We start from the raw sequence: 27,785 nt of genomic DNA, 5'->3' as shown, positions 1-27,785 counted from the left end.
ACACATCCTCAGCCACCTATCTCACAAAGAATTGTGTTAATGAAAAAGAGGACAATATTAAAATGTAAGCTGTTTTGGATTCCCAGTGGGGAGAAAGGTGGGTAACAGATCCATATTTTTAAAAAAACAAAAACAGATCAGCAACCCTCGTTTAGAACCCTGCCCTTTCTGTGTCCGTGGGAGGTGGACATCCATGCACTTTTTGTGTTGAGCTGCTTTGTAAAAAAAAAAAATGTTTCTTCATATCATGATAACATCAGGGGAAAGCATAGCAGCAGCACACACAAAAAAAGAAAGAGTAGAGAAATACAAGAAAAAAGGATAGCACTGAACTAATAATTTATCCTGCAAATTTATCTTAAACAAACTGTAACTTAATTTTCAGTAGATATGTTCAGGACTGTACTATAATGAGGAAAAATTTAATGAGGGAGAGCAAGGAAATAAAGCAACCAACATCTTGGGATCGGCACTGACACATACATAACTGTATATCCAACTGTATAGGACACATCCAACTGTATATCCACATACATAACTGTATATTTGGTTATAGATTTCTAGGTTAAATATATATAGTTTGCCTATTATAGGCAAACTATAAAAAATATATAGTTTGCTTATAATGAGTATCTGTTTCAACACTTACAGCAGCATACGTATATATCTCACTCTGACCAATTATGTACAGCAGTAGCTATGCCAGGCTGCCTCCATTCTGTTGCTGCAGGGCAAAAAGCCTGGCCATTCCCCATGAATGCACAGGGGAGGGTCTCCCCTGGTGCACACTGGCTGCGCCAGTGCAATGGCCCCACGTTGCACTGGGAGTGTTCCACTGCTGGGGCAGCGGCAGAAGCGGGGGGGGGATCAGGGGCATGGGCCCCACACTGCACAATGGTGGGGGGCAGCATGCTGCTTTCCCACCATGGTGGGGGTGGGGGGACACCTCTATCAGCTCTGCAGAACCTGATCTGGAAACAGATTGGTAACCAATGTAGTTGTTTCAGTAGTGGCTAGACATGGGTCCTCCAAGATGATATCATGTTGGTCCTAGAGGCCACATTTTGCACCAATTGCATTTTCCAGCTCAGGGACAAGGGCAGGCCTGCGTAGAGCAAGTTACAGAAGTTTAACCTGGAAGTGACTGTTGCATGGATCACTGTGGCCAAGTGTTCCAAAGACAGGTAAGGCACTAATAGCTGCGTTTGGCACTGATGAAGAAACACCATCCGGTGTTTTGTGACCTGGGCCTCCATGGATAATGAGGCATCCAAGGTCACAGCCAAATTCTTAGCTTGGAGCACAGATATCATTTCCACCCGTCTAATCATGGGAGACACTTCTTGATCCTACCCCTTCCTACTCAACCACAGGACCTCCATTTGGGAGGGTGACTCTTCCTGATCCATCCAGCCACTGCTTCCAAACAATTGGCAGATAATTCTGGGGCCATCAGAAGATAGAGCTGGGTGCCATTTGCATACTGGTGACACCGCAGCCTGTAACTCCATGCCAACTGGGCAAGAGGGCACATATAGATATTAAAAAATGTAGGAGAGAGCACTGCTCCATGTGGCACACCACCTGGCCGTGCAAAGGAATCAGAAAAACTCTCCCCTACCGCAACCTTCTATGACCTGTTCTTAAGCAAGGACGTCAGTCACTTAAGGGCCGTTCCCTCTATCCCTGTGTCAGCGAGGATAGTCTGCAAGCATAGACACGATTATCTGCTCCTTTGAATATTCAATTCAGGGAAATCTAATTCCATTAGAAATACTATTTCTAAGCACTTGCACCTCATTAATAATATAGAAGGGTGCTGTAATATACCTCTGCTTGCTTGGAGATGGGGACACAATATAAAGGAACTACTTACCCCAAGAGAAATCAAGAAGGATACATCTTTAAGTGGTCTGCCGAAGTGTAACTTCCAATGTAGCATGTGCAGAGTGTGTAAATTTATGTTACCAGTTCAGGAATTTACCAGCCTGTCTAATGGTTTTAAGATATCAGTAAAGTCTTTTATAAACTGTTTGACATGTAATGTTGTATATGCAATAAAATGTCTATGTCAGTTACTATATGTGGGAATTTCATCAAGAGCATTGAAAGTGAGAATATTGGAGCATTTATCCCGCTCGAGACACTCTGTGAGGGAAGCTCCCCACGGCCCATTTTGAAGCCCATAGGCATGTTCTGGAGGATTTAAGATTTTTTTGGAATTGAGCAATTGACCAGATCTGCCTATTAACATACCAATATGGAATGGTTATTATTACAAAGAGAGAGCTTTTACATTTTTGCTCTGGATACCCTGGGGTCTAATGGTCTCAATGCAGCTTGGGATTTGTCGTGTTTCTTGTGAGTGGGCACTTCAAATGGCAATGTGGAGTGCACCTGCCATGGGAGGCTTGTGTATTTAGGAATGATTCAGCAGAATTTTAGTGGGGGCCCATGAGAGGTTGCAAAAAGGATCTTTCACTTATCTTAGGAGCCAATGGATATTATGAGGTAAAACTATAAACTTAAAAGATTGTAAAACGTAAATGATTTTGTAATATGAAATTGGTTTATATTGAATTAATAGTAAATTGTATCTATGTTATACAGTTGAGAGAACATCTTTTTGAGACACACTGGAATATATAAGAGTGGAAATTACATAGGTGGGATTTTTTAGTATTTTGAATATTTAGAAAAGATTATGTTGCAGTATATGCTGATGTATACTAACTGTGATATATTTATGACTAGATTATATGACACTGAAAATTGCTGGGGAACAAATTACTGACAAAGGATTGTGAATTTGAAAGTGGGACACTGTATAACAATAAACATAACTTATTTAATATTGCTTTATTGACTGCAAACAAGAAGGCCATAAATTACTGTTGCCATCTTCTTCTGAAAGGGCTTTTGTGCTTCTAAAATCCACACAGTTATTGCAGAAATCCTAAGGACATTTTCTTGATAATATTCTCCATTGTGTAATATGAGACCTACTTCTGACATCCACAATTTTACATTCAATAACAAGGAGATGCAGTGACATGAAACGTCTGCTAGTATTAAAAACAGAAGAGCTCTGCTGGGGAATAAGATGCCAACACCATGCCGTTTTAAATATATAATTTTGACTTATTAGCAAGTTGTATTATGCAAGCAAATCAGCTGAAGTGGTACATGAATTCCATACGGCAATTGTGTTGCCCATAGTGCAGAATATAGAAACCAAAGTACAAATTACACTGTCACATTTTGGTAATACATATGAACAAAAGGTATTGTGATTTTTCCCTTTAAGAATCTGTTCGTTTTAGAGATCTAGACTTAAAAATATTGATCTTTGAACATCCGTGCTGGCAGCTGTAGTAGTGCTGCTGCTGCATTCCAGCAGGTTGACATAATGCAGTGATTTAACTGTGCTTAATTAAAAAGGACACATCTGGTTACAGCTGTTCCAGTAAAATTCTTGAACTATGAGAAATTGACTGGTAAGGGGGGAGGGTGATGGACAATTACCAGGGTATGATTTATTTAGAATTTAACTAGGAAAGGATAGATACATTATTATTTAAATATTTGAAGTTGTAGATAAGATCTGAAAACTGATCTTGTGTGTTTGCAGAATTATTATTGGATTAAAAACATGAAGTAATGAACAAATTTCACAAATCAGATAATGTAATCCAGATTTCAGCCTGGTGTGTTAATGGACATTGATTGATCCTTGTGTAATTCTGTGTGGGCAGCATAAGAGCTGCTCTGTGTATTAGAAATTTGCAATGTATGTTTAAGGTTGTAGTCAAAGAATTGGCTAGTTGGTTGGAATTGATATACAAAATTCAGCCCCCTCACTTTACTTTTGGGCTCATATGGCCAACTTAGAGTTTACACATCACAATAATGCAGTGGTCACAGTAGACAAAATTTTACATCAGGTAAGGGTAGCAGTCATTTCCTTTAGCCTCCCTGTCACTTAGTGGTAAAATTAAGTAATTTAAGCCCCTGTCCTTAGTGGTCTTATTGTGTTTCTCATCAGTATAGCCTCCAGCACACTAATCAGTATTTTGGCTTGCTAGTCTGTGAACACCGATTTGAGAATAAATCCAAAGGAACTAATGGGAACTTAATCCTTATCCAAGGTTTCTCTATATATTTGGAAAATGCCCCTGTGGGAGGAGCATGTTTGCAGTGTCTGGACTTGAATACGGTCCAAACAGGGTATGGCCAGCACAGCTAGCCGCATCCTGATTGGCCCAGCCCTTACCTCCCTCACAGGGTGCCTTTTATGGGGAGATGAAGGGAAGGCAATTTTAAACTGCTTAGAGACACCTAAGGCCTGCTGGGTGACTGTGGTCCATTCCCAGTTTTCTCAGACCTCTCACAGCCCCACATCCCTCACAGGTTCTCTATTGTGGGGAGATGAAGGTGTTTGTAAACCACTTTGTGAGCCTTTTTGGTAGTAAACAACAGGGTACAAAAATCCAGGTATTCTTCTTCTTCTAAGGGGCAACAGTGAAAGAAGCATGTGGGCACATAATATTGTATCAACAGTAAAACAATGGAGACATATGGAGCAGGGCCACAGAACTGGGAGGAATTGCTTGCCATGTAATCTCCCCCTAAGACGAGTTTCCATTCTGATTCTGAAAGCTCAACTGTAACCAATATGCCAAAATTCCCAAAGGTCAGTCCTCTCCCACACTCAACTAACATTCCCAACCACAGGTTCTTGACACACATCTCTCCACACCCACACCCTCATTTGTCACTATGCCACCACAACCCCCCCCCCCACACACACACAAAACATACATATTCAACCTCATGCCCTTACAGACTGGATAATCCCTTCCCAATGCCAAGCTCTATCTTAATCACTCTCTTCCTTTTTACTTCCCTCTCTCTTGGCTATTTTCCCCCTCCCCCTGCTAGTGCCCGTTGTATCAGCTACAATGAGCTTTAATTCTAGTTATGAATAATACTAGTAATGTTTGAGTGTAGAAACTGAGAGTATTAATTTGCTGATGGTCCTGGGAGGAATGCCTGGCCTTAACCAGGGCTAGGGCTTTTTGAGTCCTGGCTCCTACCTGGTGGAATGAGTTCCCAGAAGAACTGCAGGCCCTGACAGAGCTTTTGAAGTTCTACAGGGCCTGCAAAACGGGACTCTTCCACCAGGGGTTTGGTTGGGGCTGGATGGAGACCCTGGGGTACACAATGGCCCTGGGGCCACAGTGATCCACGCAACGGTCACCTCTAGGCTGGACTTCTGTAACTCACTCTACGCTGGCCTACCCTTATCCCTGATCCAGAAACTGCAACTAGTCCAGAACGCGGCTGCCAGGGTCCTCACAGCAACACCCTGGAGGTCCCACATCCGGCCCATCCTCCAGCAGCTGTGCTGGCTCCCAGTTGAATTCTGGATCAGACTTAAGGTGTTGGTTATCACCTTTAAGGCCATACACGGTCTGGGCCCAGTATACCTGAGGGACCGCCTCTCCACCTACACTCCTCAGAGAGCCTTGCGCTCTACTACATCCAACCTACTGGTGGTCCCTGGCCCCAAGGAAGTCCGCTTGACCTCAACCAGGGCCAGAGCTTTCTCCATTCTGGCCCCCACCTGGTGGAACGAGCTCCCAGAGGAGATCAGGATCCTGACAGAACCTAAACAGTTCCACAGGGCCTGCAAAAGGGAGCTCCTCCACCAGGCATTTGGTTGACATCGTCCAAACCACCGCTTCCAGTTGGCCCTCAAGCTCCCCCCCCTCTACGACCAACACAATTTCTATTTTATGGTGTTATTGTTATGATCTTGTTAAGTTTTTATTGTTATAATATTACTGCTGTTACTGTTACCTGTTACCATGTGTTAATTGTATCCTTCCCTGTTTTCTGTAAACTGACCTGAGCCCTCGGGGAGGGCGGTATATAAATATAATAAATAAATAAAATATATGATCGGGTCATCTCCCAGGTCTGGATGAAGGACATTATCCCCTATCCTCTTCCATCTGTGGTGCTATGACCCTACCTGGGAATAGGTTTTTACTACCAGCATCTTAATTATTTTTTAATTTATGTATTATTAGATTGTTGTTAATTTCTTTAATACCAACTGCATTGTTGTTTTAATTGTTGTTATAGGGATTTTGTAAGGGGTACGATTTTAGGGGGAATTTATTGTATGTTGGGAATGTTGAAATATTTGGAAATTTTATGGAATATTTTATATGTGAACCGCCGCAAGCCAGCTTGCTGGGAGCAGCGGTATACAAATATAATTAATTAAAATAAATAAATGATTTAGTAACAATCACTCCCTTGACTTCCATCTAGCTCAGTTTCTTGTCTTTGAAATAATTGGGGTTGTGCAACACCTCTTCTATAAAGAAGCCAATAAACAGTCACTAGCTATGTCAGTCCTGCAATTTAGCATGAATTCTCCTTATGTTGGAGAAATTGACCAAATGGGAGATTTTCTTTAAAATGCTTGGGATAAAAATTTGTATAGTGTAAAAGAATATTTCTGTCCATTTGTTTTCTATACGTGGACACGCTTAACCTCCCTGACTCATCTAATGTCACTAATGTGTCCAAGAATACAATCTGATTTCCACTCTTAATAACAGAAAATTTTATACTATTGTGTTATGCATTAATACATTCAGAAAAAGAGGGGAAACTGCTCTGGTTTGCATACATTTTTTAAATGTCATCAAAAAAAATTTTTTTAAACCCGATATTTAAATAATTTTTTTTTTTTTAGGGTTACAAGGCCACATCTCCTCTAACTGTCTCGTATAGAGGTTGGACACTGCTGGGGCAACAGCACTGCTCATAATAATATCCAATAAACCTAACAAAAATGTGTTGGAGGCTTCTGGTCTACTCTCGTGTCCAACAAATTTTCCACTGCTGCTTTCGCCTCTCCATCTCCATGGGGTATACTGTGTAAAGAGCATTTACATCCATGACTACTAGTAATGCATTCTCTGGTACAATCAAAGGTTCTATAGTATTTATAGAATGTGTCCTGTAAAAAGGTATTAGATCTAGGCATACACTTCTGAATATGAAAGTCCAAGAATTTCGACAATGGCTCTAAAATGAGTTACATTGGGATACTATTGCGCAGCCCGAGTTTGGTCTAACATTTTTATGAATTTTAGGTAAGATATTTGGAATTTTTGGAAACTTATTCTCTAAATACTCTTTGTAATATAGTTCAATCCCAAACCTTCATATCTATTTTCTCATAGCCAATGGGTTTGTAATATTTTTAATCAGTTAACTGTCTCCTAATTTCACCAATGCATTCCTCTCTGTCCATGATTATGATACCTCCTCCTTTAACTTCTAGATTTATAGCAATCTTCTTGTCTGTTTGTTATTCCTGAACTGCACCAAACTCCTGTTTAGTCAAATTTAAGGCTGGATTTTATTATCATTTTCAATTTTCTTAATGTCTCTAAGGACGACCTTTTCAAATGTCATGAACAGGCACCTCACTCATAGGACTAAATGAAGATTGTGTTCTAAATGAAGTAGATTCCACCAGGCTAGGACATCTAATAGTATTTCTTTCTTACTTTAAATAGGTCTACTCCTGTTCTAAATGCATTATATTTGTATGTTTGAACAACTCCCAGATTTTTACTTAGAATATTCATTTCAGCGGTTGTTGAGATTAATGGTGCATCACACTGTCATATTTAGCTTACAGTCCACAGATATCTCAAGTTCTCATTCACACACACACACATTCTCAGGAAAGTGTCCTTAGGATTTCTGAAACCACTGTTCAGATTTTAGAGGCACAAAAATATTTTCAGAAGATGGCAACAGTAATTTATGGCCTTCTTGTTTGCAGGACAAATAATACCGAAATCATAATATCTTTTAGCAACATATGTTAAGGACTTGGAAACCATAAGCTAGGCAATGAGAAATCCAATTGCCAAGACAAGCAGGATGGGGTGGCCAGGTTGCCTGCTGCTGCAGCCCTACACTCCTGTGCCCCAATGCCATGCAGTGCAGCAAGTGGAAGCAAAATAGGAGAAAGCAGGTATTGGGTGATATGCTAGGAATTCCTTCAATCTCTATACAGTTTACCACAGAGACTGGAAAAACTCCTAGAGAGCTGCTCTACATGGTGACATCATTTGAGGGGTTTTCACCCAGAAGTGCTGCTGCTGCATCAAGTGTTATTTCCCCTCCAACATCTGACCCCACACATCCACTAGGACAGCCAGATTTACGACTTGCAAAACTAGAGCAGGGCCACATTATGCACATTTGCTGGAAGCAAGCCCAACTGAATATTTAGGCATTACCTTTGAAGTAGTGTGCAAAAGATCCTACTGTAAATGCTTCTAAGTTCTCTCAAACTTCTTTTTTAAAATTATTCACATCCTGAGATACTTTTTTTTATAACCATTAGATAAAATCAATACTAACAATCCAGCAAATGCTTAATTCATCCGTATTTCACACAAAAGTTAGTCACAGAAAGGTACAGTGGTTAGAGTGAAAGACTCTGGGAAGCCCAGGCTTGAATCCCTACTCTGCTGCAAAAGGTTGCTGAGTGACCATGAGCTACTCACATACCCTCAGCCTAATCTACTTCTCAAAGCTGTTGTGATATGGTAATGGAAAACAATATAAACTGATTTGAATCACCATTGGAGAGAAAAGTGGGGAATAAATGAAGTAAATAATATGCTAAATTTTCATCATACTGATCCTCATTTCAGTCTACAACTCAAGTTTCTTAGAATTTTCCTTACAATTCTTACAAGTCCTAGAATTTTTTCTAAAGAAAAAAGACTGCAACTTTTTCTGAGTTTAAATGAAAACTGATTTTTTCACATTTTCCTTTGGCAAAAATGGGCTTTTAAAAAATCAGCTCTGATCTGTGGCTTTTTAAAAATAGACCATTTTGCATTTCTGCACTCTACTGCCACATGTTTTACAGAAGCTGGTAAGACAGCAAATATCCTACAGAAAAATGATGGGGTATTACATCTTGGTTTCTGAGGATTAAGAGAGCTCTCATTTGTGATCTAAAATTATGCCGTTACATTGTTTTCTAACATATACTGGAAGTCTACAGAAATTACATAGTCACCACAAAACTACTGGTTCACTGCATGGTGACTATGAATGGTATTGATTTGCTGAAACAAACTTTACATAAATAGATCCACTTTATTACCTAAGCTACATCCCACTGTCAACCTGCCTGCTAAAAGAAATTCTAGGTCCTGTATCAGCAACACTATAAAATACAACCACTCGGGCATGTTAAACAAATTATCGCCAGAGTCTGAAGGCTGCAGGTATATTTAAGAAACACATAGAGCAGGAGGAAAGGAGGGGGGAGAGAGAGAAGAGGGAAAGGGAAGACAGGCTGACTGACAGATGAGTCTATACTGGAATAATCAGTAACCAAGACTGAGCCAAAGAATCTACTTTGATTTTTAAAAAGACATAGGTTTGCCAAAGCAGAACCTGTAGATCTCCTAGAATTATAGCTGATCCACAGACTACCAAGATCAGTTCCTTTTCTATCATAGGTAGGCACTGTGTGTAAAGAATGGCCCTTCGCTCAGCTTGGTGGGAAAGGTGAACCCCTAAGCACTAACCAAAGGATGGATACTTGCCAATAGCTATACAGCTTTCCCTTTCAGAATCTCAGGTGTGCATTTCCTCCACTCATGCAGCCCCTTGTAGCTGCTATGGATTAAATATGGCCTTAAGCCAGAGAGACCTCAGCCATGCCAGCTGAATCTGACAGATGGATCATGTGAGTAGGTTAGGAAAAGAAGTTAAGTTTATTTCCATCAGGGAATTCTGTTGCTTTTCCTTGTCTGTTCCACTTTTTTCCAACAGTCTGGCCAAACCCATTGCTTTTCACTTTCGCAGTGCACATATGAAGCTTAAATTCCAACCCAGTGACTGACACATCTCAGTCTTCCACTTAAAGCCAAGAGTCACTCTGCCTTGCCATTCTGGGGTGAAACAACAGATCACTTTGCACTAACAAGACCCCAGTCATCTTTATCTTGATTTTGATGAAAGTTTCTGAACATTTTTCTTATCTTTAAACCAACCACCAGCAACTTGTATGCCTTTTGCTATGTTTCTTTCTTTCTTTCTCTTTTTTCTGTTCTTCAAAAGTTTTAAAACTCTGCCCAGATGTTTAATGTCTCAGATTTGTCTCACTGAGCCAGGCACCATTCTTGAAATATAGGAGGTGCTGCAAGGGAAATCAAGAAGAAGGGTGCCAATGGAAGCAAGAGGGATTCTCTGTACTTCCCCACATTAAGAACCTTCATAAGTGGAATGGCGACACTGGTAACTGTACAAGGACTGCTCAGGGGTGGGGGGTCAAACAGACAGGCCACAGGGCGTGAAGGTACAGTAGTCTGTGAGCTATTCCACACCAACCTCCTTCCACTGAAGGAGTTAACTCTGCATAAGCATGGGCTGCAAGAAAATTAGAAGTGGCTAAAGATAGCTTTTTCTCCATACAAATATCTATTTGTCCCATGATAACCTTCAAAGCCTCTTTAACATTAGCAGAAGTGGGATGAATATAGATTGTAAGCACCAATTCTCTTTGCCATTCTGAAAAATAACTGTCACAGTATTAAGATATTAATTACCTACTATTCTACTACTGTTGGAACAGCTGGATTATGGAATCACTCCCAGCTCTCCAGCTGGCTAGCATTATGCCTCCAGCCATTGTTGGATGCCGAACAGCCTAGTGCTATCATACGGAGTGCTTACTTTCTCCTGAACCTTGAGTTGTCAGGAAGATCTTGAGCAGCTGGCCCACTTATCTGTCTGTAGCATAGGTTGATTCCATAGTTTAGGAAGGAAGGGGAAGACATACAGCTTGTAGGTTTGCCAGCTTTAGGTTGGAAAATACCTGGGGGTTTCGGGGGTGGGGCCAGGAGCGGGTGGAATTTAGGGTAGGAAGTGACCTCAACCGTGTATAATACTATGGAATCCACCCTCTAAAGCAGTCCTTTTCTGCAGCAGAACTGATCTGTCGCCTGGAGATGAGCTGTGAAACAGGGGGATTACCAGGTCCCATCTAGGGATTCCTGGCATTCCTGCCATGGTGCCTTCAGTGGAGGTGGGGCTTGGTTTGTGTGGATTCCTCCAGATAGGGGATGAGGTAGAGCAATAATCTTACATAGCCAGCAAATATGGTTAACCAGAACCACCCAACCCAACCACCCTCATGAGTGCCAGATAACAGCTTTTACTGTAATGTTAACAAAATAAAAGAAATCAGAATGTCCTGTGAACATCTTGTGTATGTTTGTTAGCAAAATCTATTAAGGCTGAAGAGAAGGACAAGAAGGATCAAACTTTTCTATCTAAACACTGCAAAAATCTTCCCTGGTAATTAAAACGCAGGGATTAACATGAATTCTTTGCATATATTTCTAGCTCTGCTGTTTTTATAGAATGAGCAATAAAAACACTGAAAACATTTAATTGTATACTTTGACATGTAGCTTCAGTCTCCCCCCCTAATAACTGTTGTCATTATCTAATTTCTGGCAGATTAATACATATTTTTCTTTGTCCGGCACCTAAACTTCCATGATGTTCAAAATGTCACCTAGAACTGTGTCAGTTCCGCTTCCTTCCCGTTCTCAGGGTGTTCCATAAGCATCACTTACCCCACAGTAAACATTTCATAATGGATTGTATGTTAACAAAAAGCTTTGCTTCCTAGAAATCTAGGCTCAACAGATGTACATTCCTCTTGAGAGATGTTTGCTTTAGGTTGCCTTAAAAAAAAAGAAATCCAGTCATGGCAAGAACAAGTTTTGATTTGGGGATTAAAATATGTGCCAAGGACTTGGCTCCATTGTTTCTCTAGCAAACTTCTATTCAATATCCTTTTATCACCATACAAACCTAACAGAAAAGCTTGCAATGTAATATGCAGTAACAGAATAACAGAAGTGGAAGTGTCAGCAACCTAGCTGTGGGTGGGGACATTGGCTTGTTATCTCCTGTACAGTGTGCAGTAATGAAAATTCAAAAAAGGTGACATGTGTCTATTTCCAAATTTCAGGGAGTTATTTCCCACACTACATTGAATTAAATCTGATGGTTAAAAGACACATGGCAGGTCTTTTTTATTTCACAATTTTATAAGGGGTGCATGAAGCTTAAGATTGGCATATGGCACAGAATGGCAATGCTGGAAAAGGAATGTCTCACAATCTACATCTTACATCCCATGGGTGGGGGAATACCGTTGCAGCTTCTGCATCTTTCTTTCCACAGGGCTAACAACTTGGGGCAGGAGGGGAGAGAAAACAGTATGAGAAAATAAAAGCTAACAAGCACTTGCCCTTCCATACGTAAACCGCCCTGAGCCTCAGGGGAGGGCAGTATATAAATACAAAAATAAATAAATAAATAAATTTTACTTAAGCATTCAGGGTGCCATGAGCATTCAAACCAGAAATGATTCCAAATGATCTGGAAGTTTTCTCCATGCCAAATGTTTCCCTTAAGGATACCATAAACTGTTACAGGCTTAAGCGGGCCAATTTTTCTACCCACCCCTATTTTCCTTCCACCTTACTCTTACTGAGACACAACTGGTTTCATCATTATTGGCTTCCTAGAGGACAATGCATTTTGTCCTTATCAAACCACTGGCAGAGGGAGAGGGTAGTTCTTTTAATTTATAATATTTTATTGCATATTTGGGGAGAGCCCACAGAAACCCCAATTTGCTCATGGCGGTCCAGATTTTGCTAACAAATGTACACAGTATGGCCCTACTTTGTCCTGCTAACAGGAGAATCAAGCTTGCTATCAGAAAAACTGATTTCATTAAATGTTATCAATTTTAAAAAATTCATTGGACTACTTGTAGGTTTGGGCTATTTTTTGACACTAGACCTGCATCCTAGTTTGCTTCCTGCAGTCTGCAAACACACTAAACAATTATAGTGAATGGTGAATAAACACCCTTTAGAGCAGTGGTCCCCAACCTTTTTGAGGCTGGGGACCGGCAGGGCAACTGCCCATCCGCGCCTGCAGTGCATGCGCGCCCGTGCCTGCACCCACACACATGTGCCATGCGCGACCGAAATTGCGCATGCGCGGCACTTTCGCACATGTGCGCATGCGCGAAAGTGCCATGCATGTGCAATTTCGACTGTGCATGCACAATGCGCGGGCGCGGCCCTGATTCCCTCTCCCCCCTCCCACAGTAAGAAGCTTCCCGGGCCGCAAGCTTGCGGCGTGGGAAGTTTTTTACTGCGGGGGGGGGCGGGGAGAGGGAGCCGCGGCCCGGTGCCAAGGACTTTGTGGCCCGGCACTGGGCCACGGGCCGCGGGCTGGGGACCACTGCTTTAGAGCAGTGGCCTTCAACTAAAACCTTAATCATTAGTATTGCCATGTGCTGCTAGAGGCAGGAAATCTCCTGCAGGACAATTTTTTTTAATTGCCATCAGCAATGATGGGATGCAATGTTGCAGTGATTCCTAGAGAAGTGTGACATCACTTCTGGGGTAAGAGACTAAAGACATGGTGGACTTGCTCTCATCTTCTGGATTAACTCGGAAGCAATATAACACCATTGCTGACAGCTGTCCCCAAGCCCCGGTCTCCTGCTAGTTACCATGACAGAGAATACAACAAACAAAAACTGGGGTACACAGTGAATGGAAAACACCAGAAAAAGACAGCTGTGTAATTGTGATTCTGAACCTATAGTAAATAATGCTTCCAAAAGTGCAAAATAGTCATTTATAAAGTATCATAAAGACAATAATAGCCAAACAATATCGTACATTTCTGTATAATAATACAATTCAACAAGTGTGATACAAAAAATAATTCAGGCAACAATTCAACAGGTTAGTTCCAACTAAAGTCCAAACAATTATCTGTTAGTCCCCCATTTCGCAAGGTGGCTTCTACAATGGACCTAAGAGAAGTAATAATATTAACGAGTTCCTCAAGGGAATAAATTGACTTAGAAGATTGCTCCAAAAAATGATTCTTGCATCAGTGGTGCTTTTTCAAGCTGCTCTATGGACCCCAAAGGACGACAGGCCTGACAATTCCATCAAGGCCCTGCATTGCCACACTGCACGGGTTCCTATAGAACAATCTTTTTACTGCTTTTTAACCAGCTCACATTGACAGTAAGTACCTTATATCTTCATTCTCATGTGTAGTCACTGAGAGGCACAGCAGCAGAATGCCACTTTGCAGTAGCAAGGACTTCATTTTAGCAAAGGTGGGCCAAGAGACCCTTCCTTCCCACAAGGTACTCCCTAGGCTTCTCCTCCACCCCTGCCAGACAGGCCTTCTATGTCATACTTGCAGCATTCAGACCCATCTCCCTGAGAAAATGGATCTTCTGCAGGCAGGTAGGCTTCACTCTCAAACAGGGTTGTCTAGTAGTGGTATGGGATGTCTAGCAGTGGTATGTGTAGCCAGGTTGAACTCTGCCAGGCAGGGTTAGTTTTTACAGGGAGGTGAAAGAAACCCTAAGCCTGAGCTAGGTTGTTCATCACTAAGGTATACCTCCCAGCACTTTGTTTTCTTCTCTCTGGCTCCCTTAGAACTGACCCTGGCCAGTTAGGTCATAACTCTGGTTCATCTTCTTCCTATCATAGGATTGTGGTGTCACATGACTTTCTGTCACATAGTTGCAGCTCACTGAGTCCCATGCTGCCACCTAGAAATGAAAGCCAAGCCTGGTAAGGCTGAAAAGTGAAAAACACTGCTCTGGATCAAACTATACCTCTTGTCACAGGAAATAAATTGAATTATTACAGGATTAGTATGTTTCCCCATAAACTAACATTTTTACCATTCCCTCTTTGTTTTAGATTAAGCAAGCATTTGTTAAGAATACATTACAGCATGTTCACACCAGCATTCACCCATGACAAAAACAACTGTCAATGAGAAATTTATGCAGAAGAAGAGCCTAAAGTTATAGTGCTTGATTTTGCCGTAAAGGCTTAAGGCTTTTCCTGCTGTGACAGTAAAAAGGACTTTTTAAACCCTGCTTCTTTTTTGTACTTGCCAGCAGCAGGCTGGGTGAAGATCTGAGGAATGGTCAAGAGGGAAGAAAGGAAGTCTTTCCCAGCTCTTCTCCCAATGTAACAGCCATTCATCCTAGCTCCTTAAACTCCAGTTAACTGGGTAGGGCCAGGATGCAGGTCCCCAGATTCACTTTGTTCCACTGGCAAGTTAAAAGTATTTCCCTAACCAAAAAAAAGAAAAAAGTATCACCATGCATCCTTCTTCCTCAAGAGATATCCAACTTGTTAGCAACTCTTCACACAAAATCAAATCCTCAATGCAAAGTGTTCTATTGTCCAAGAAATAACTACCATAGTGCTGAACAAATATTTGAGCAGCAAATCAAAATAACCCAATGGCAACCCAGTTGCAGAGAATGGCTTGAGGCTACCAAATGAAAGAACAGGGCAATACCAGTCAGACAAGTTTGCCTCTACAAATATAATCAGACTGAGTTGTCAGACTATGGAGAAATTCAGTAATATTCAAGATCAATCCTTCATAAGCAAATGTTATTCTCTGTGCTATAAATTGGACCACTCTTGGGAAAAGTAGGGATTTCCTGAAGTATGCAGAAAATAACCACTGGTAAAATTAAAATAATGAAAGGAGAAGGCTTTGTGATGATCACAGTCTATGTGGATTGCCCTTCAGGAGCCACAGCTAAATGAAAAAAGACAAAATTGGGGGTGGGGGGGGTGAGGAAAGAAAGACAATTAGCTTCCCAACTATTTTTGAGTACTCAGGAGGAGAGTTCAGAAGCTTAATAGCTTCCTGCTCACCAAGCCCCAACACAGCTCTAGATTCCATGTGATACAAGCAGAAGACTAGTCATCTAGCCTTAGAGCTCAGTAGCATTATACTGCAAGAGAGCATTTGCCAATATTGAGGTCACCCACACCCACATCCGCGCGCGCGCACACACAAACAATTACTATAATAGCAAATTGATACCTGAAGTTAAAGGGACAAAAGTACAAGCTCATTTTAGGCATCTAAGACTCGGCATGGGTTTCACAAGAACAAGTCATGTCAGACCAACCTTATCTCTTTTTTCGAGAAAGTGACTACCTTGCTGGATCAGGGGAATTCTGTGGACATAGTTTATCTGGATTTCAGTAAAGCTTTTGATAAGGTTCCATATGATATTCTTGTTCACAAGTTTGTAAAATGCGGTATGGATCCTAATTCTGTCAGGTGGGTCAATACTGGTTGACAAATCGTACCCAGAGGGTACTTGTTAATGTTTCAGCATCTTCTTGCAAAAAAATGACAAGTGGAGTACCCCAAGGATCTGTCCTGGGGCCTGTGTTGTTGAACATATTTATAAATGATTTGGATGATGGATTAGAGGGGATACTTATTAAATTTGCAGATGATACTAAACTGGGAGGGGTAGCAAACACAACTGAAGACAGCGACAGAATACAGGATGATCTTGATAGGCTCGAGAAGTGGGCTAAACTGAATAAAATGAAGTTCAATGAGGACAAATGTAAAGTTCTGCAAACCAAATACACCAACATAGGATGGGGGAGACTTGTCTTGGCAGTAGCATGTGCGAAAAGGATCTAGTAGTCTTAGTAGACCATACATTGAACATGAGTTAGCAGTATGACTCAGTGGCTAAAAAGGCAAATGGGATTTTGGGCTGTATCAAATGGAGTATCATGTCCAGATCACGGGGAGGTGATGGTACCGCTTTACTCTGCTCTGCTTCAGCCTCACTTGGAGTATTGTGTTTAGTTTTGGGCACCACAGTTGACAAACTGGAACATGTCCAGAGGAGGGCAACAAAGATGGTGAGGGGTTTGGAGACCAAGACATATGAAGAAAGATTAGGGGAGCTTGGTCTGTTTAGCCTAGAGAGGAGACAACTTAGAGGTGATCTGATAACCATTTACAATTATTTAAAAAGAAGCCATAGGGAGGATGAAGCAGAATTGTTCTCTCTTGCCCCAGAGGGACAGACCAGAACGAATGGGATGAAATTAATTCAAAAGAAATTCCATTTAACATCCAGAAGAAATTCCTGACAGTTAGAGCAGTTTCTCAGTGGAACAGGCTTCCTAGGGAGGTGGTGGGTCCTCCATCTTTGGAAATTTTTAAACAGAGGCTAGATAGCCATCTGACGGAGAGGCTGATTCTGTGAAGGCAAAGGGGTGGCAGGTGACAGTAGATGAGCAATTGGGATGTGAGTGTCCTGCATAGTGCAGGACACTATGAGGACTAGAGGACCCATGAAGTCCCTTCTAACTCTATGATTCTATCTGAGCACCCATTCTGATTTTCATATGCTTAACAGAAAGTTAGAATATAGTCTATATACATACCACTCTACCTGAATAGGGCTTTCTCTCTCTCTCTTCCTGAAACTGAATCTCTCAATTACATAGGGCAATAGTAAGGCACCACAGACTTCAGTGGCACCCCATAAAGACTGCATGCATGCCTTTAGAACACATCTCCTACTCCTCCAAAATCCTAGTGGTTTTCTATGGCAGTTGCACTGGGTTTTTTCAGGAAAGGGCTCCCCAACATTCAGAAGTTTGAAAACAATCCAACTATCTTGGTAAAGGTAAAGGTAAAGGTATCCCCTGTGCAAGCACCGAGTCATGTCTGACCCTTGGGGTGACGCCCTCTAGCATTTTCATGGCAGACTCAATACAGGGTGGTTTGCCAGTGCCTTCCCCAGTCATGACCGTTTACCCCCCAGCAGCAAGCTGGGTACTCATTTTACCGACCTCGGAAGGATGGAAGGCTGAGTCAACCTTGAGCCGGCTGCTGGGATCGAACTCCCAACCTCATGAGCAAAGCTTTCAGGCGGCTGCCTTACCACTCTGCGCCACAAGAGGCTCATAACTATCTTGGTAAGCATGAGTAATTATATTACCTCTTTGCCCCAGGAATTAAGCAGATACCTAGGAGCACCCCTGAGCCATGCTCCTGGCTTCAAAAACACCAACTGGGTGCATGGCATAACCAGTGGTGGCACTGGCTGCCAGGGTCTGCTTACTCAGCCTGCCTTCTATTCCTCTCCACCTCCTCCCTTGTGAAAAAGAGAGGAAGACATATTTATTATACCTCTGATATAATGAAAAGGCAAAAAAAAACGTATTAATACAAGTAGAGATGCTATGGCAATCCACCATGTTCAGTTTCCAATCTATTTATTTCCCACCACTATCGACAAGCGGGAGTCTGGTGGCACCCTAAACATGAACAAAATTGGGCTGTTCAGGCTGTTGCACTGGAGAGTGATCAGCCATCCTCCCCCATCTCCTGGCGCCCACTTCTCCTTGCTGCAAATGGTAGGAAATGGCACTGAGGAAGAGGAGGGGGATTTGGGTGGGGAAGAGCCTCTGATTGGTCCTCAGTAGGGGAGGGACCTCCCACAAAAAGCCAAACAAAGGGTCGGCACATTGTCAGCAGCATGGTAAGCTTTTTATGTATAAGAAGATAAAATTCAAATCTAGAGACCATTCATCGACTATGCAAATAGAAAGGCCAGGTCTCCACTTCTGTGTGACTTCCTGACCCCCACCAGTTCTTCCCATTGGGCTTTAGCTTGGCAGCAACAGAAAATTTCCAGGGAAAATGGAGGGAGGGGTGATCAGCATTAGGCTGACACCATTACATTACTACATTGCTGGTGTCATCACGTTGTTACTGGTAAGGCCCCTCCCTCAGGTGATTCTCTCATGGGTTGCTAGCCTTGAGATGATACCCTTATATACAAATCTAGTTATCAAGATGTAAAAAAATTCCAAGTCTATGGCATATCCATATGCTTTTCCTATATAAAGTTGGCCACTGCTGTACTTCATAATCTCAGGGGACAGGGAAGAACATGCATATTTAGTATGTGAAACAAGAAGAAGATTGAGACCATTTGTGATTGATCTGAATTGATTTGGATCAAATTGATTTGTCCAAATAACTTATAATGTAGTTTTGATACAGCCTAATCTATGGGGATTTCCCCCTTTCTGTCTTGTCCAGGCTCATGGATGGGGGTTGACACAGAGACACCAAGCTTGCAGATTTGCTGCAGGAGCCTCTCTTCGAAAAAACCGCCAAGATGCAAAAAGATTGGACCAGGGAGTCCAATTCTAGGGGGCATCCCCATCCGATCTCCTTTATTTCCTATGATGAGACAAAAACAACATCTCTGGTCCCTTCTCGACAAAGGAAATAAAAAAGGTCTGATTGGGATAGCATATTTGGGCGCCCCTAGCATTGCCCCCCCTGGTCTAATCTTCTTGCAACTTGGGGGTTCTTTTGAAGAGAGGCCCCCGTAATGAGGCTCCAAATTTAGTGCCTTTACCTCAGACCCACATCACCCAGAGCCTGGGAAAGACAAAAAGGGAAACTTTTCATCTTTCTTTTCCCTTTCACATTTAAATGGCCACTTGCTTGAATCGTCAATTTGACCATTTAAACTTATTGGGAAATGGCACTTTGTCCAGGAATCAGCCAATTCATGCCCAAATCAAGGCTGATTCGGGTACTTTTTAGCCAGATCAAATTGCACATGCCTATGTGCAAAAATTATCCAAGACACTCCATGGAAAATTCCACAGAATAAATGAACAATATCCTTACAACCATAAAACAAGCAAATAAATAAAAATGTCTTCACAATTAATCAGAAGTAGGAAACCATCCAAGCAGTGGATGAGCTGTTACACATCAAAATTTTGAAATGATTATTGATGAGGAAATGGGAAACTGCAGATGTTAAACAAATTATTTGCATCAGTCCCACTTAGGAAGGGGTCAGACAAATATCCATGCTTAAAGCACTTTCTGGGATGAGAGCAAAGGATCATGTTCTAAGCTAAATAACAAATTAAGCATACAAGGTATTAGTTCCAGACAACATACTTGTGAGTGTTCTCAGCGAATTCGAATGTGAGTTGCTGAGCTCTCAACAAAAATATGCAGCTAATCACTAAAAATTAGACTCCTTATTCAAAGATTGGAAGATAGCCAACTTAACACCATTTTTTTTAAAGAGACTTGTGGAAAAACAGGAAATTACAGGCTTCTTAAACGAAGATCAGTCCTACAAGCACAAGTGTTAAGTATCATTAAAGCCAGAATGGTTAAGCATGTGTAAGTACAAATCTTACTAGCACATGATGTGTTGAATGGCCACCTGCTTAGAAGACTTTAAAGGAGATAAGAAAGTGAACAGGCCCATCCATAATTGCCAATTAGAATAAAGGTAAAGGTATCCCCTGTGCAAGCACTGAGTCATGTCTGACCCTTGGGTGACGCCCTCTGGCGTTTTCTTGGCAGACTCAATACGGGGTGGTTTGCCAGTGCCTTCCCCAGTCATTACCGTTTACCCCCCAGCAAGCAAGCTGGGTACTCATTTTACCGACCTCGGAAGGATGGAAGGCTGAGTCAACCTTGAGCCGGCTGCTGGGATTGAACTCCCAGCCTCATGGGCAAAGCTTTCAGACGGCTGCCTTACCACTCTGCGCCACAAGAGGCTCTGCCAATTAGAATATTCACATTCAAAAGAGATATATTTTTGAAAAGCAATTGCTAAGGCGCAAACAATGGGAGAGGGTAGCTAACTTCCAGTTATGCTCTTCCCAGAAAAATATTGATGACCACAGCTGAACATAAGATGCCAATACCTTTCATCTGATACAATAGGGTGGTAATTATTTTAAATTTAAAACAATCACCAGTACTATAACAGAGACAAAAATGAGATATCCTGCTTCTGATGAAGGGGATATGATGTTGGGAGTGAAGGGGAGAAAGTGTGAAAAAACAATGGCCTGTTTCAATCTAGGAAAAGGCAGATAGCCAGGAAGTGTAGCAAGAAGCACAGAAACATGTTCTACATTGATTCAGCCCATGACATTGGTAGGTTTTGTCATATTTGCAAGAATCTTAGGCCTCTTTAAAGGGAAAGTTCTAGCTTGTAGACTTTTGTTGTTATTTTAACTCAATATAGCTGGTGGCCACAATCAACTCCTTAGATAGGCACTACTGAAATCCTTAAGAACCTCTGTATGCTGGACTGCAGCTAGAATCTTGAAGTCAGGGTCCCTGCTCCAGTACCAGCATATTTAATATATATGATCATACCCCCCAATATTGAGATTTTTTTTTGGCTGCCCGATGAAATGCTACTATGACTCCAGAAATGAAAGGCCGCTATTTAGAAATCCTTTTCAGAATGGAGCTGGTTTGTGTAACACAGGGAAGATAGGTACTTTGGCTCACTGAGTTTTCTAAGACTCAAACTTCAATGAGAAGAGAAAAAGATGCTATTGAAGAAGAATGAGCTTTTAATGTAAATCAAGATCTATCTTTTCTATTACAGAATGTGGACCCACATATTTCCAGGGCCAATTCTGCACACAATAGATAATCCACTTTCAATGCACTTTAGAACTAGATTTTCCTGTTCTGCACAGGAAAATCCAGCTGCCAAAGCACATTGAAAGTGCATTATCCTATGTGTGTGGAATGAGCCCAGGTTACAGGCATTGCATCTCTTTGCAATTCAACAGAAAATTTTGTTTGTTGTTGGGTTTGATTCTAGACTGCCACTCTCAGCCCAGCTGGCTTGTGGTGGTTTACATAAAAATATAAAACACATATAAAACCCCCAATACAATCGATAGCAGCACAATTAATAGTCTAGAACCATGGTCCCCAACCCCTGGTTCAAGGACCAGTACCGTTCTGTGGATCAGTCAGTACTGGGCCACGGCTTCTCCTCGTCCTCCTCCCCGGCTGCTGCCTTGGGGGCTACCCGGAGAACGCTCAGTGGGGTCCGCAGCAGATGGGTCCAGGGCCCGAGGCACAGTGCCCTGCCAGGACGTGCGGGGGGCAGCGGCAGTAGACTCAGTAGTCTACTCAGTAGTTCCTTAAGCAGCACGTTAGCAAGACTAGAAAACAGGAGTACATCTATTTCTGGTCCTGATATCTGCTCTGCAAAAGCTATTTTGAAATGATCTGTATTTTATATGAAGGGGAGAACAAAGCAGAGCAAAACCTCACCAGGCCTCATTACTTTAAATAATTTCTCAGTCTGTATTAATTGATTTTATGTCATTCCACACAGGCTTTGCCCAGGGCATGAAGGCCAACCTAGTTAAATAAGCATGTATGCTATTATGAGAATTAATGTGTCAAAACATTCCCGAGTGCATTGATTTACACAACTCCATTCATGATCACCTGCTGAGAAGCAATTTCCCCAAACTAATAATGTTGTATATCTCACTCTCTTCAACACTTCCTCATATATGAGTGATGCAGATAAGATTAAGCCATAGCAGCTATGATTGTTCCATGAGACACAGACTGTAATTAAATAGCCCAGAAACCAGAATTTATTTTTACTGAAAATAAGCAGGCGCAGAAGGGTTCATCAAACAGCATTATTTTAAAATCCATAAGATCGCATTTAAAGGTATTTTAAATTGTACAATTTAAATATGATCTTAACATTTACTGTAATTCTTTAATGACTTTTTAAAATAGATCTGAGTTTTCTGCCAATGGACCAGAGCTTGTTCATATGACTATATATCCAACGCAATGCAACCTGAACGTGCTTAAAAATATGCCACCATTACCAAGCAGCAGCACCTATATCAGGTTTCATATGAAACATGACCTGCATAATATTACCTGAGAACCAGTTTGGTGCAGAAGTTAAGTGTACCGGACTAGGATCTGGGAGACCCAGGTTCAAATCTCTATTCTGTCATGGAAGCTTGCTGGGTAATCTTGGGCCAATGACACATGAACCCAACCTAGCTCACAGGGTCGTTGTGAGGATAAAATGCTGGAGAGAAGAAAGATGTCACTTACTTTGGGTCCCCAATGGGAAGAAAGGCAGAGTTATAAAGTCAACAAATAAACACATCTGTAAATATTTAGGAAAGAATTATGTAGCTTCCAGAGCTGTTCAGGCTCTTGCAAACAGAGTTACTAACTTATTACCAAACTCTGCCCCTGTGCCTTTAAAATATGTTTGTTCTGCAGGCATTAGCAGATGACGATGCTTAACTCCATGCTGCAAAATATTCATTTGCTGATTTTTGAAGATTAAGGTACTGTCAATTGCAGAGGAGCAGGCTATCCTTTTTCCTGGTCAGTAAGAAGGATGAAGGGTATGATTGTGCTGTGACCAAAAATAATTTACAAAATGCATCCCAAGCATGCAATCTGTTGAACTGGAATAATGCCTAGATATGACATTTTAAAGACTTACATGCCCCTTAAAGTGGGCATGTATGAGATAGAGGTTTATAGAATTATGCAGACCAACAAGGCTACTCAGGTGAAGAGAGTTGACAAATTTCTCTCTCTCCTCACAAAAATATTAGAATTTAAGAACACCGAATAACACTGATGGGCAAGAGGATTTGAGACAGAAAAAAGGATATATTTCTTTATACTGAGTGATTTAAATGTGGAATTCGCTGCCAGAGAATGCAGTGATGGCTACAGGCATAAACAGCTTTAAAAGAGGGTTGGGTAGCTTAATGAAGGGTAGTTCTATCAGGGGCTACTAGGGGAAACTCCATGTTCAGAGGCACTAAACCACAATCCCAGAGTTGGGAGGGAACATTAAGGGCCATTCTGCACATAAAAAAAATACCGTTACGCCAGTGCAATGGCGTAACACTATAAAAAAGCACACCTCCAGCCATTCCTCATCTCCTGGCTCTCTCGCTCTCCTCTGCCGCCTTCTCACACTTCTTGGCACTCTGCACGCCTGCTTGAAATGGCAGAGGAGAGGAATGCGCATACACATGACTCTCCTCCACCTATCAATCAAGCCAGCAGCCAATCACCTTTCACCTTGTTTTAAAGGGACCACAATGCAAGCTATTTTTTAAAGTAAAACTTCTCCATCGCTATGCTTATGCATCTAATCATAGATGCATAGTGCTTACTTTAGTGCCAACCTTTTTGAAATTATGAGCCTTGAAACTTTAAAAAAAAAGTAACCTTATTCCCAATTTTTGGGGGGAAGGATAGAGAGGCATGCTTTGTGTGTTAACTGGTGGGGGGGGGTTCTTGCTCTTCTGGGACGATTTAATACGTATTCATTGCTCCAGGCAGTATGCTTCAAAAAAAGAAAAAGAAAAGCCCTGTTCCCAGGAGAAGGGAGAGAGAGGTGGTTGTGAGGGTGGGTGCTGGAGGGGGGGATAGAGCTACTTCTGTTCCACCCTCTTCCTTAGTGTGTGTTTGCTGGTTGCTCTCCTCTCACTTGCGCTACATGGCTTTAACTAGCGCTTTAAAACAGAGGATGTAGCTGCCGGTTTGCTGCTGGGACACTTGATGCCGACAACGTCGTATAAAATACCAAAAATATGGCATCAGCAAAAGGTAAGCCTTTCACTATATTTTCTGGGTGCAGAATGGCCCTAAGAGAAGGTCTCAGCTTCTATGTCCTGTTGTTGCCCCTCTAGAGCAGCCATTCTCAATGAGTAGCATATGGCTCCTGGGGCACGGTGGTTTGGCACTTTTGAAGTGGGTCATAGACTGAAAAATGTGAAACGAGCCCAAACATTTTAGGGGGGAAGCTGGTAACGGAACCGATGAAATACCCTTTATGTCACATATGATGTCATTAATTGCTAAAGTTCAACCTTTGTCAAGGGAAAGAAATCATGTAATCCATTCTTTTGTGTGTACTTGAATTAATGCATTCAAGAAAAATGCATTAACATGGCGGGCCTGTTCCGAGGCCCACAGGGAAGATGGGGACTCGGCAGGGAGGGGGCAGGGGGTCTGCACACAGGGGGGCCGGGGGGGCAGGGGCCACCACAAGCAGGGAAGGGGGCAGGTGGGTCCCTTCACAGGGCAGGGTCTCCGGGGGGGTTCAGGGGCCGCTGCTGCGGGGGGCCCCTTTTAAAGCCCACTCTTATGAGCAGGCTTTGAAGCCTAGTACATACATAAGTACGCATGCATGTAATTTGCCTTCTGACAACATTTTGGATCTCCTATCTCAGCTGAAGGTCTCTTTTCTACTTCCTTTGGCATACTACACAGAATTCAGCCAAGAGGAGGGGATGGAGCTGAAATTGTCTCCAGTTCCTTAAACTGGCAGCTCTCCATCCATTTGGTACCTTTGTCCTGTGCCAACAGATAAACTTTGTACTGCTGACGCCCCATAGTAGCTGGGGGGCACCCAAATGTTCTGGGCAGATGCATATTGAAGCAGGAGCCTGCCCTATTTGTCAGGTGAGCAACAGCCATGTCTGCTGGCTGAGCAGTTTGTGGTTAATTAAGATCAACCCTACAAGGTAGGTCACTTGGAAGTTGACTTCTACAATCAAATTGTCGCTAAAACAGGCCAAGATACTGGGTGTGGACAGTGTGATGTATCAGAGAGCCAGTTCTGTAGTGATTAAAAGTGACAGACTACTGTGTGGGATGCCCAGGTTCAGATTCCCCACTTGTGTCTTGGAAGCCTGCCAGGTGACCATGGGCTGGTCACATTCTCTCATCCTAACCTAATTCACAGGGATGTTGTGAGGGTAAAATGGAGAAAATGAGAACTATGTAGGCTACTTTGGAAGATGGGGGTACAAATTAAATAAAAATAAACATTATATATAGCTGGTTAGTGCACAGGTACTCTTATAATAGCCACAGCTTGCTACAGAAGAACATAAGAGCCCTGCTGAATCTGAGAAGTGGTCCCCAGTTCAGCATCCTGTTTTTACATAGTATTCCAGTCCTGTCATGTACATGAAGGCAGGTTTTGTACGAAATCAGAATTTTTAGCTTTGGAAGGTGAGGCAGACTGAAAACCTGCCTTTAACAGTGAATCCTCTTTCAAAATCCTTCCAGTTATCCTAGGAAAAAAAACCTCTAAATAATTAAAAAAAACACATCAAGGACTAAAACATTTGTAGTGAATCATGAGCATCAGAAAGACGTGGCAAAAGAATCAAGGTTCATCTAAACTAAAATTTTGTTTTAGCTGAAAAATTATGCATGTCATGGCAAGAAATTTGCGAGGTGATGGATCTGGCTATTGGGTTCCTCCGGGTTTTATATCCTTAATGTAAGTGGATAACATCAATGAACTTAGCACTGCACCTTGAGAAAAAGAGAGCAACTGAAAGGGATTGGTTGTTCCCACATTGAAGATGGAACCAGAAGATACTTTGATAAGAAGAAATGGTAACATCGCCAGAAGTTACCCAGCAAGATGAGGAAGCCAAACGGAGCAGTGACCTTCATCCCAGAGATTAATTACAAAAGCCAGGGACCGCGAGCCTCCGAATAACAAAAGTAGCTTCTTGCACGGCACGCTAACCACAATCCCTTTCGTTTTGTTCGTTCCCGTCACCTCAGCGACTGGCTTCAAACAAGTCCCTTCCGAATGCGCTAATTCCCTTCGCTCCATTATCAATTAATAGAAAGTCACTGCTCCAAGGCAACCTGCACCTCGCACACGCTCAGTCACTTCCATCACCAAGGCTGGAACACGCTGAAGCAAACACAAGCCCTTTCGTGCACGCCTGGCCAAGTGAGCCCCGGTTCTCGGCATTCACACACCTACGGGAAGAAAGTGCCAGAAGCGGGGGAAGGGGGCTTTTCCCAAGTAGACTCAAGAGGGGCCGGGGGAGGGGAATCCTGCTGAGAGAGGGAACTAGCTCGGGATTCTCCGCCGTCCGTTCAGAGCAGACCCCAGGAGGCGGTATTGAAACAAATCCGATAAGATCCTATTCACGCTTACTGAGCAGTATTAGTTCGCAGTTCAGTGGGTCTTATTCCTTAGTAGACATGCATAAAGTTCCACTTTATTTTACCACGCAGACCAGACCCCTTTGCAAAATAATTTTTAAAAACAAACAACACTACCGTCTTCAACGTGTTCTCCTCAAACTAACAGGAAAGCTGCCGCATCTTCCTCACAGAAATTTGCAGTTATCGCGCTCTTAAAAGTAATCTCCCATCTTCCCTTATCTATAAAATTTCCAGAGGTCCATCATTTTCAACACTTCCGTTGTTAGAGGCAACGAAAGGGGGACGAGGAACTCACCACAGTCGCGTTGAGCGCGCGGTTCAGAGAAGCCTTCTGGGGGCGAGCCGGAGTTAGAAACTCCCGCCGGATCTCAGTCCGTCTCCTCTCTCGCAGGCGGCCCCATCCAACCGAGTTCTTCTTTTTAAATTCCTCAGACTGCCCCTTTAGAAACTGTGGCTCGCTTAATGCCTGGGAGCCTTATTTGGAAATGTTTTGCAGGAACTTAGGGGCAGGCGAGACGACGGGTTTTGTGCTGTGCATGCGGCTGGGGGCGTAAAGCGGAGGGGGGGAAGGGTGGGGAGAGAGAGAGAGAGACCCTTTCAGAGGCAGCCGGCCGGTCTCCTGCACCGACTACTTGCAGTTTTGACAACAAACGCTGGTGACCTGCAGCCTGAGGGGGAGGGAGTGAAAGCCGGAACGGGTTTGGGATTGGATGGAATGGGGGGGGGGGGGGGATCAGTGCAGCTGCCTAGCCTGATAGACAGCTAGACCTCGCGGGAAAGATCACACTACCTACAGCCAGAGATCCTTAGAGCCGGCAGACTTCGCCAGACATCAAAGAAAGGCATTGGCGACTTAACCTGGTATGCTGTGGAAAATGGAAGCCTAAAGGTCGTCTTCCTGACTCTTAAAAAACAAAACACTTGAGCATCAAAGG

At 42.5% G+C, this 27,785-nt stretch overlaps 1 protein-coding gene across 1 annotated transcript in view; it reads right to left on the bottom strand.

The window, feature by feature from the left end:
- The window catches only part of MYLK (myosin light chain kinase), a 240,345-nt gene extending 212,901 nt beyond the window's left edge, over nucleotides 1–27,444 (bottom strand). Inside the window, exon 1 of the mRNA XM_077320437.1 lies at nucleotides 27,146–27,444. The gene's annotated coding sequence lies outside the window, so the exon portion shown is untranslated. The remainder of the gene's footprint in view (nucleotides 1–27,145) is intronic.
- Nucleotides 27,445–27,785: the final 341 nt, after the last annotated feature.

Source organism: Paroedura picta, chromosome 2, assembly GCF_049243985.1.
Source record: "Paroedura picta isolate Pp20150507F chromosome 2, Ppicta_v3.0, whole genome shotgun sequence".
NCBI classification, from domain to species: Eukaryota; Metazoa; Chordata; class Lepidosauria; order Squamata; family Gekkonidae; genus Paroedura; species Paroedura picta.
Note: the sequence above shows the minus strand (reverse complement) of the source record. Positions and strands in the feature narration are given on the sequence as shown.